Source organism: Elaeis guineensis, chromosome 8 (assembly GCF_000442705.2).
Source record: "Elaeis guineensis isolate ETL-2024a chromosome 8, EG11, whole genome shotgun sequence".
NCBI classification, from domain to species: Eukaryota; Viridiplantae; Streptophyta; class Magnoliopsida; order Arecales; family Arecaceae; genus Elaeis; species Elaeis guineensis.
This window is the reverse complement of record NC_026000.2, coordinates 59,663,968-59,673,343: the sequence shown is the minus strand read 5'-3', so window position 1 is coordinate 59,673,343 and position 9,376 is coordinate 59,663,968.

Sequence of the window (9,376 nt, the reverse complement as noted above, 5' to 3'; positions counted from 1 at the left end):
TTGTTATGTAATCCTATAAGTTTAATTCTATTTGATAGTAAGATATACAATAATCTTTATCAAAAGTATCATTGAAACTTTTTTCAATGGATCAGAATAATTTCACTCTGACTCATCAAAGATTGTCGATCCCCAGAACAATCCTAGTGAGCTCTCACAATAAATCAGTGACACCTAGTAGTATGTAATGACAATCCAGTAGAATCTATAAATTTCTACATATAGTTAATGCATAATTCAGTCCCTCTATCGTGAGTCCCGACTAGATGGTAGGTCATAGATAAATCATCAACCTCAACATCAGTCATATGATAGATTCGATTAATTTAAATCCAGTTGTGACTTCTATAGAAATCTCTTTCATCAATCACACTACTTTGGCCATAGATTTCAAACTTAACTTCTCAAATCTCATAGAACTACTCCTTGCTATCAAAGTTAATAGATCTCATCTTGATGCACATCCTACTCCTATAGTGGATCAACTATCGTCAATATCTACTACAAGGGCTCATTGAGATCCATGTTTATATATCAATCAAACTCCAACAATCTCACTGCGAGCAATAGTACCATTTCAGTTCAAAGGATATGTCATACAACTACAGCATCGAGATGATCACTGACGATCGAGTAGAAATCTAAGTAATCTCTCGTACTAGTTATTTTCTAACAATTATCCGTACTCATCGCCCAGTATCTTTATACTGTAAATCAGAGACTCATCTATTTCAAAGGAAGCGATCTGTATACCAGTCTATCAGATCGATCACCATCATCATGATGATCCTATGATCGAGAGTATTTAGAAATTAAATATACATATCTAATTTTCAACACCTTGAGAATATGTATCGAAACTAATTACATAGACAATTCAAGGACACATCATGCTTGAATGAAAAATAAATTTATCTTTTATTGATCAAATCAATGTATTAAGTACAAAATTGTGTCCTAGAGTTATTATAATGTATCATCCATATTGACTTTTAGAACATATATCTAACATTAACTACAAAGCTACTAGAACAATAATACAAAAGCTGATGGAAATAGAGGATAGTTGATGTCAGATCTTGCTAGTGAACTTTAGGAATCTCTCAGAATTCTAGAGGGGCATGTCAAGATAGATAAAACTAGGTAGGAAACTACATAAACTAAATAATATCGATTACAAAAACTAAGGAAAGGGAGGGAAAACTAAGCAGCCCAGGGAGAGAGAATATCGTAGAGAGCAGAAGAGCGCGGGAAGAAGAAGATGATTTTGCGGAGAGAGAGTTCACGGCTAACGGAGATTGGAGGGACATTCGCTGGCGGTAAGCCCGTCCCCAGCCCTTAGATTCATGGGTGTGAGGCCCGGCCCAAGCAACGAATCCAAAGCCCAAAAAAAAAAAAGAAGGAAAACAGAGGAGAAGAACTCCCGAAGGGAGTCTTCTTCCTCCGTTCACCGGCTCCTAATCGGAGTCGGAAACAAGTTTCCGCCGGCTCTATTTAAGGAGGAGAACCCTCCTCTCTCCTCTCATCGAGAAATCCCGGGGCAAAACGGCGGCAATCGTCGAAAATTCCTCACGGAGACCCGTCGCCGTGCCGTCCAATTTTTCGTCGGAAAAGCTTCACCGGCGACGGAGGTAAGCCTCCTCCTCTTCCTCTCTTCTCCCCCTTCCTTCCCGTGCCGATGTGCATGCTCGCCGGCGACCGAAGTCGCTGGATTTTGTTGCGAAAGAATTTTCTTTTTTTGCCGTTTTGCCGTCGCCGGTGGTCACCGCCGACCACCGGTTTGGCCCTCTTCTTATCGGCGAGTCACCACCTCCTGCTGATGGCCACCCCACGCCGGCTGCGCCACCGGCCGGCCACCCAACGAGGGGACCTCAAGGTCCCCTGTTTCAGTCCAAAACAAGTCCACGGGAAGAAGAAAAGAAAAAGAAGAAGAAGAAGGAAAAGAAAAAGAAAAAGAAAAGAAGAAGAAGAAAGAAAAGAAAAGAAAAGAAAAGAAGAAAAAGAAAAGAAAAAAGAAAAAAAAAAGAAGAAAGAAGAAAAATAAAATGATAATAATATAATAATAATAAATAGGATTTCTCCTCTCTTCTCCGTGAAAAAAAAAAAAGAAAGAAAAGAAAAAAAAGAAAAATCATTAAATTAATTAATAAATAATGATATAAATAATAAAATGTGAGAAAGAGAGTTTCTCTCTCTTCCCTCTCTCTCTTCAGCCTGAACTAGTATTTTCTCTCTCTAGAATTGGACTTTCTCTCTCTAGAATCTTCTCTCTAGATTATTTTTCTCTCCTAAGATTTTTAGAATTTTGAGAAGAATGATGATGAATTTAAATGATTCTCGTAATGGATTTTTGATCTGTGATCGTCGGACGATACATCGACATCCACTTTGATCAGATCAGGTATTTTTAGATTTTATTTCTCATGTCTTATTTAATTATCCATATGATAATTTTAACATGATTTGATCTGATCGATCAGAATTTGTTGAATCATATTGTCTGAAGAATTCAAGATGAGTTTTCTCTATCTAAAATTTTCTCTCTCTAGATTTTCTCTCTCTAAAATATTCTCTCTCTTGATTGATTCTCTCTCTAAAAAAAGGTTAGTGAATGAAGAAATTTTTTTAATAAGTCTGATCTGATTCTAATGAAGAACCCTGATCCATGATTGTCAGACAACGTACTGGCACCCACCTTGATCAGACCATGAATCTTTAGATTTGATCATCCATGATCCCGATCTAGTCATGACTTGACTTGATCATGTTGATTTCACTAATCAAGATATTGGATCAATCGTAATGTTGGATTGTGTCACCTGATCAATTCGAATTATACCTCATGAATTCTCTCTCCTCTGATTGTCTCTCTCTACTTGATTTTATGAAATCGATGAAGAAACTTCGGTCCTATCACTTCGAATCCGATTTGATCTGATAGTCAAACTTTGGATCATTTAGGTCCTAATTAGATTTTGATTAGATAAAATTAGATGATCGGACCCAATCTAAACCGTTGAAGTATGGTATTTGTATTCTTTCTAATTATTGAAATTAATTCTGTATAGGATTGTGGATGTTTGATCATGGGATATCATGATATGATCTACGAACAGAATTTTTGAAAGAAAATTTATAGAATTTTATGGATTTATTGGAATACGTTCGAGGTAAGTAATGTTTACTTTTTCTAGATTTATCGGTAAATTATAATATATTTTCTGACATGATTTGTGAAACGATGCATGAATTGGATGAATGATATTTTGCTATGAAAATATCTTATTTGAAATGTTATGATGAAGCATGATTGAATATATTGATTTCATGATGTTGCTCCTAGATTGATTTTGATGATTACAAAGCAGATTGAAGGGATACAAATAATTTTAAAATGAAAAAGTCCTTATGCTCTTCAAGGGTAAAATCGTAATTTCACTAAAATCCTGATTTGATAGTACCATTTGGTAGAACAAATGATTTGAAATCTATTGGTGAAGATTTCATTATGTTTGGACTTATATTTTTGAAGTTATGAAGGTTTGAAGTGCATGAGTCGACTCATGAGTCAACTCATGGCACTGTGAGCTGATTGGCACGCAAAAATTCTCCTTGGCACGCTAGTTTTCTGGCTTGGCACGACCTGTGAGTCGACTCATGAGTCGACCCACAAGGCATGAGTCGACTCATGAGTCGACCCCTGCTGATTTGAGCCAAGAATTTCCAGAAATGCATTCTCTGGTTTTTGCAACAGAGGTCGACTCATGAGTCGACCCCTGCGACGGAAAATGTCAGCAACGGCTATTTTTTTGCCCATTTTAATTGCCTTTTATGCTTCCTAAAATTGCTCTAACGGCTCTTTATCTGCCTAAATTATTTTCTCCTACTTCTAATATCATAAAATATTTTAAATGGTGAAAGAAATTGCAGATTAAATAGCAGATCAAACGTGAAATCAAAAATGAAAAAAAACAGAAGAGAGGATCCGAAATCTGCACGAAAAAGCCTGAGATCAACAAAATATCCAAAAAGAAAAAGAGAGAGGATCCACAATATACAAGAGAGATTGTGAAAGAGAAAAGCAAGAGCATTCAAGAGGATCTTTCAAGCCTATTGTTCAAACTTGATCTAGAGATCTTTCAAAGCTTTCAAGAGATCTTCAATCAACAATCAACCTCTTCTCAAGCATTCGTTCAAGCGTTCATCCACCTTGAGAAAATCCGAAAAGGGGTTCTTCATTTGAGTAAAGTTTTTATTGTTATATTCGCTCATTTAAGGAGCTGTTATTGTATTAATCTGTACTCAAAATTTTCTAACTCTTTGTGAGTTTTTGTTCTTGATTTTGGAGGATTTCCAAAACAAGGAAAGGTTGATCCGAACCTGAAATCGGAGTGTTTTGGGTTTACTTGTACCCGAGAAATAAGTGATCTAGCTTGGGATAGCTAGTGTCGGAGTTTCCGACGTTTTGTATTCGGGTTGAATACAAAGTATAGTGGATTGAAATTCTCAAGTAGGTGCTTGGGGAGTGGATGTAGGTGCAAGGTTGACACCGAACCACTATAAATCCTTGTGTTTGTGGTGTGCTTTATCGCTTTACCTTATTTCTTTATTATATCCTTGCAATTCTGCTTCAGGTAATTAATATTGAATTAAAATCTTTGTCTTGTTCATCATAAGTTATAAATTAAGTCTAAATTTTTAGAAACCCAATTCACCCCCCCCTCTTGGGTTGCATAGCTGGGCAACAAGTGGTATCAGAGCCGGTGCTCTAGCCCTTCTTTGATCTAACAATCAAAGAGCCAAAGATCTATGGCAACCCATGTCGGTACTTCTCTAGCCGAGGGGCAATCTACAAACCGACCTCCACTTTTCAATGGGTCTAATTACACCTATTGGAAAGCTCGGATGAAGATATTCATACAAGCACTCGACTATGATATGTGGAGTATCATAGTGAATGGTCCTCACACACCCACCAAGATTATAGATGGTGAGGAGTCAACCAAACCGAGAAAGAATGGGATGAGGTTGACAAGAAATTGGCACAATTAAATGCCAAAGCCATGAATGTTCTTTATTGTGCACTAGATGCTAGTGAATTCAATCGCATTTCTACTTGTGCATCTGCTAAAGAAATATGGGATAGGTTAGAAGTAACTCATGAGGGAACAAATCAAGTAAAAGAGTCTAAAATAAACATGCTTGTACATAAATATGAATTGTTCAAAATAGAGCATGATGAGTCCATAACTGCCATGTTTACTCGTTTTACTGATATAATTAATGGTTTGAAGAGTCTTGGCAAATCTTATACTAACAGTGAACTTGTAAGGAAGATTCTCAGGTCACTGCCAAGAACTTGGAAAGCCAAGGTGACTGCCATCCAAGAAGCAAAGGACTTGAACACTCTACCTCTAGAAGAGCTTCTTGGATCCTTGATGACTCATGAACTTAGCATGAAGCAACATCAAGAGGATGAAGTCAAAAAGAAAAGAACCATTGCCCTCAAATCCACAACTTCGCCTGATTATGAAACGGATGAATCTGAAGATGAAGAACAGGATGAAGAGATGGCACTCATCACCCGAAAATTTAAGAAGTTTCTAAGAAAAAGGAAACAGGAGATGAGAAAGAAATTCACAAAAGGGGAACAAAGCAAAGAAAAAGAGAAAGATCAACCCCTTACATGCTACGAGTGCAAGAAGCCGGGACATTTCAGATCCGAATGTCCACAACTGAAGAAAGGTCCCAAAAAGTTCAAAAAGAAGGCAATGATGGCGACTTGGAGTGCGAGTGATGACTCAAGCTCCGACGAGGAAACCTCAACAGAACAAGCCAATCTGTGTCTGATGGCACATGAAAATGAGGTAACTTCTGAATCCACTAGTGAATTCATATTTGAAGAATTGCATGAAGCATTCTATGACTCAATTGATGAATTAAAGAAACTAGGGAAGAAAAACAAAGAACTGAAATTGGAAAATCAGTCCTTAGTGAAACAAGCTGAAATTCTTTCAATTGAAAAACTCACCTTGATCAAGAAAATCAAAACTTAAAGGATGAAATTAACAAGCTGAAATCTATAATAGATAAGTTCACCTTAAGTTCAAACAAACTAAATATGATCCTTGAAAATCAGAAAGCTATATATGATAAGGCTGGACTTGGCTATAAACCTCTGAAGAAACAAAAGTTTCTGAAGGATATTTATGTAAATTATTCAGGTAACAAGTCTACAAATATTACTTGTTTCAAATGTGGTAGAATAGGACATAAATCATACACATGCCTTAAATCTACCAATACAACTATAAAGAAAATATGGGTTCCAAAAGGAACCATTCTGACTAACCCAAAAGGACCCAAGAAAGCTTGGGTACCTAAGACAGAGACTTGACCTTTGCTTGCAGGTGTGTCTAGCATCCCAAGAAGGAAACAGGAAATGGTATCTTGACAGCGGATGCTCGAGACACATGACTGGTGATGAATCACAATTCATCACGCTTGATGCTAAGGATGGAGGGATGGTCACCTTTGGAGATAATGGCAAAGAAAGATCATCAGGATAGGTAACATTGGTATCACTCCCTCCAAATACATTGAGAATGTTTTACTAGTTAAAGGTTTAAAGCATAACTTACTTAGCATTAGTCAATTCTGTGATAAAGGGTATAAAGTAGTTTTTGAATCATCTGTTTGCATTGTGACTAGTCCTATTAATGATGGCATTAAATTTATAGGACATAGGCATGGCAATGTTTATATGATAGATTTGAATGACTTAGCCAAATTAGACATGCAATGCCTAGTATCCTTGAATGCTAAAATCAATGAGACTAGTTGGCTGTGGCATCGTAACTTGCACATATCAGCATGCATTCTCTTTCAAAATTAATTAAGAAAGATTTAGTTCTCGGTTTGCCAAAACTGAATTTTGAAAAGGATAGAATCTGTGATGCATGCCAATTAGGTAAACAAACTAGAGTATCATTTAAATCCAAAAATACTGTTTCAACTTCTAGACCATTAGAGCTCTTACATATGGACTTATTTGGACCAACAAGAACCACCAGTCTAGGAGGAAAAAGATATGGCTTTGTAATTATAGATGATTACTCTCGTTTTACTTGGGTTTTCTTTTTGGCTCACAAAAATGAAACTTTTCATATTTTCACTAAATTTCATCGAAAAGTTTCTAATGAAAAAGGGTTTTCAATTCAAAATATTAGAAGTGATCATGGAACTGAATTTGAAAATCAAGATTTTGAAAATTTTTGTGATGAAAATGGAATTGGCCATAACTTCTCTGCTCCTAGGACACCCCAACAAAATGGGATAGTTGAAAGGAAAAACAGAACCTTAGAAGAAATGGCCCGTACCATGCTTTGTGAAAGCAACCTTCCAAGATATTTTTGGGCGGAAGCTATTAACACAGCATGTTACATTTTAAATCATGCTTTAATTAGACAATTTTTAAAGAAAACCCCCTATGAACTTTGGAAAGGAAAAAAACTAAATATTGCATATTTTCATGTCTTTGGTTGCCGATATTTTGTATTAAATAATGGAAAAGAAAAACTTGATAAATTTGATGCAAAATCAGATGAAGCAATCTTTTTAGGTTACTCCTCCACTAGTAAAGCATTTAGAGTTTTCAACAAAAGAACTTTAGTAGTTGAGGAGTCCATACATGTTGTTTTTGATGAATCTAACGATCTTCCTTCAAGGAAGAATGAAGGTGTTGATGATGCAGAGCCACTAATAGAAGGTATGAAGGAGATCACTCTGAAAGACTCAGCAACTCCAGAAGACAAGGATCAAGAAGATAAACAAGATGAGAGAAGTGAAGAAATTCAAGAACAACCTCAAGGTACAAATGACCTACCCAAGGAATGGAGGTATGTTCACAACCACCCTAAGGAGTTAATTATCGGTGATCCTATGCATGGGGTAAAAACACGTTCTTCACTTAGAGATGTACTTAATCATTGTGCTTTTGTATCTCAACTTGAACCTAAAACTTTTGAAGAAGCTGAAAATGATCATAACTGGATTAATGCTATGCAAGAGGAACTTAATTAATTTGAAAGAAATAATGTTTGGACCTTAGTATCAAGACCTAAAGATTATTCAATAATTGGCACAAAATGGGTCTTTAGAAACAAATTAGATGAGCATGGAAATGTAATTAGAAATAAAGCAAGACTGGTTGCTAAGGGATATAATCAAGAAGAAGGAATTGATTTTGATGAAACCTTTGCACCTGTTGCTAGATTAGAAGCTATTAGACTTCTACTTGCATATGCTTGCTTTATGAATTTCAAGTTATTTCAAATGGATGTTAAAAGTGTATTTTTAAATGGATATATCTCTGAAGAAGTATATGTAGAACAACCCCCTGGATTTGAAAATCATGCTTTTCCTAATCATGTCTTTAGATTAAATAAAGCTTTATATGGATTAAAACAAGCACCTAGAGCATGGTATGAAAGGCTAAGCAAATTTCTACTAAATAATGGTTTTTCAAGAGGCAATGTAGATACAACCCTATTTATTAAAAGAAATCAAAATGATATGCTAATTATACAAATTTATGTTGATGACATAATTTTTGGGTCTACTAATGAATCCCTTTGTCAAGACTTCGCTAAGCTTATGCAGGGGGAGTTCGAGATGAGCATGATGGGAGAACTCACCTTCTTCCTCGGACTCCAAATCAAACAATCAAAAGAGGGAATCTCCATCACCCTAAGCAAGTACACCAAGGAACTACTCAAAAGATTTGGAATGGAGAACTGCAAACCAATTGGCACACCAATGAGTCCCTCATGTAAGCTTGACAAGGATGATGAAGGTAAAAGTGTAGACTTAAAATACTATAGAGGTATGATTGGCTCATTATTATATTTAACTGCAAGTAGGCCTGATATAATGTTTAGTGTTTGCTTATGTGCTAGATATCAATCTAATCCTAAATAATCTCATTTGAATGCTGTTAAAAGAATCCTTAGATACTTAAATGGTACTCAAACTCTAGGGTTATGGTACTCTAAGGACTCACAAATTAATTTATTAGGATATTCAGATGCTGATTTTGCTGGATGTAAATTAGATAGAAAAAGCACAAGTGGAACTTGCCAATTTCTTGGAGTTAACCTAATCTCATGGTTTAGCAAGAAACAAAATTCGGTGGCACTGTCTACGGCTGAGGCCGAATACATTGCAGCCGGAAGTTGTTGTGCTCAAATCTTGTGGATTAAGCAACAACTCGAAGACTTTGGAATCAAACTTAATGAAACACCAATAAGATGTGACAACACAAGTGCCATAAATCTATCTAAAAATCCAATTCAACACTCAAGATCCAAACATATTG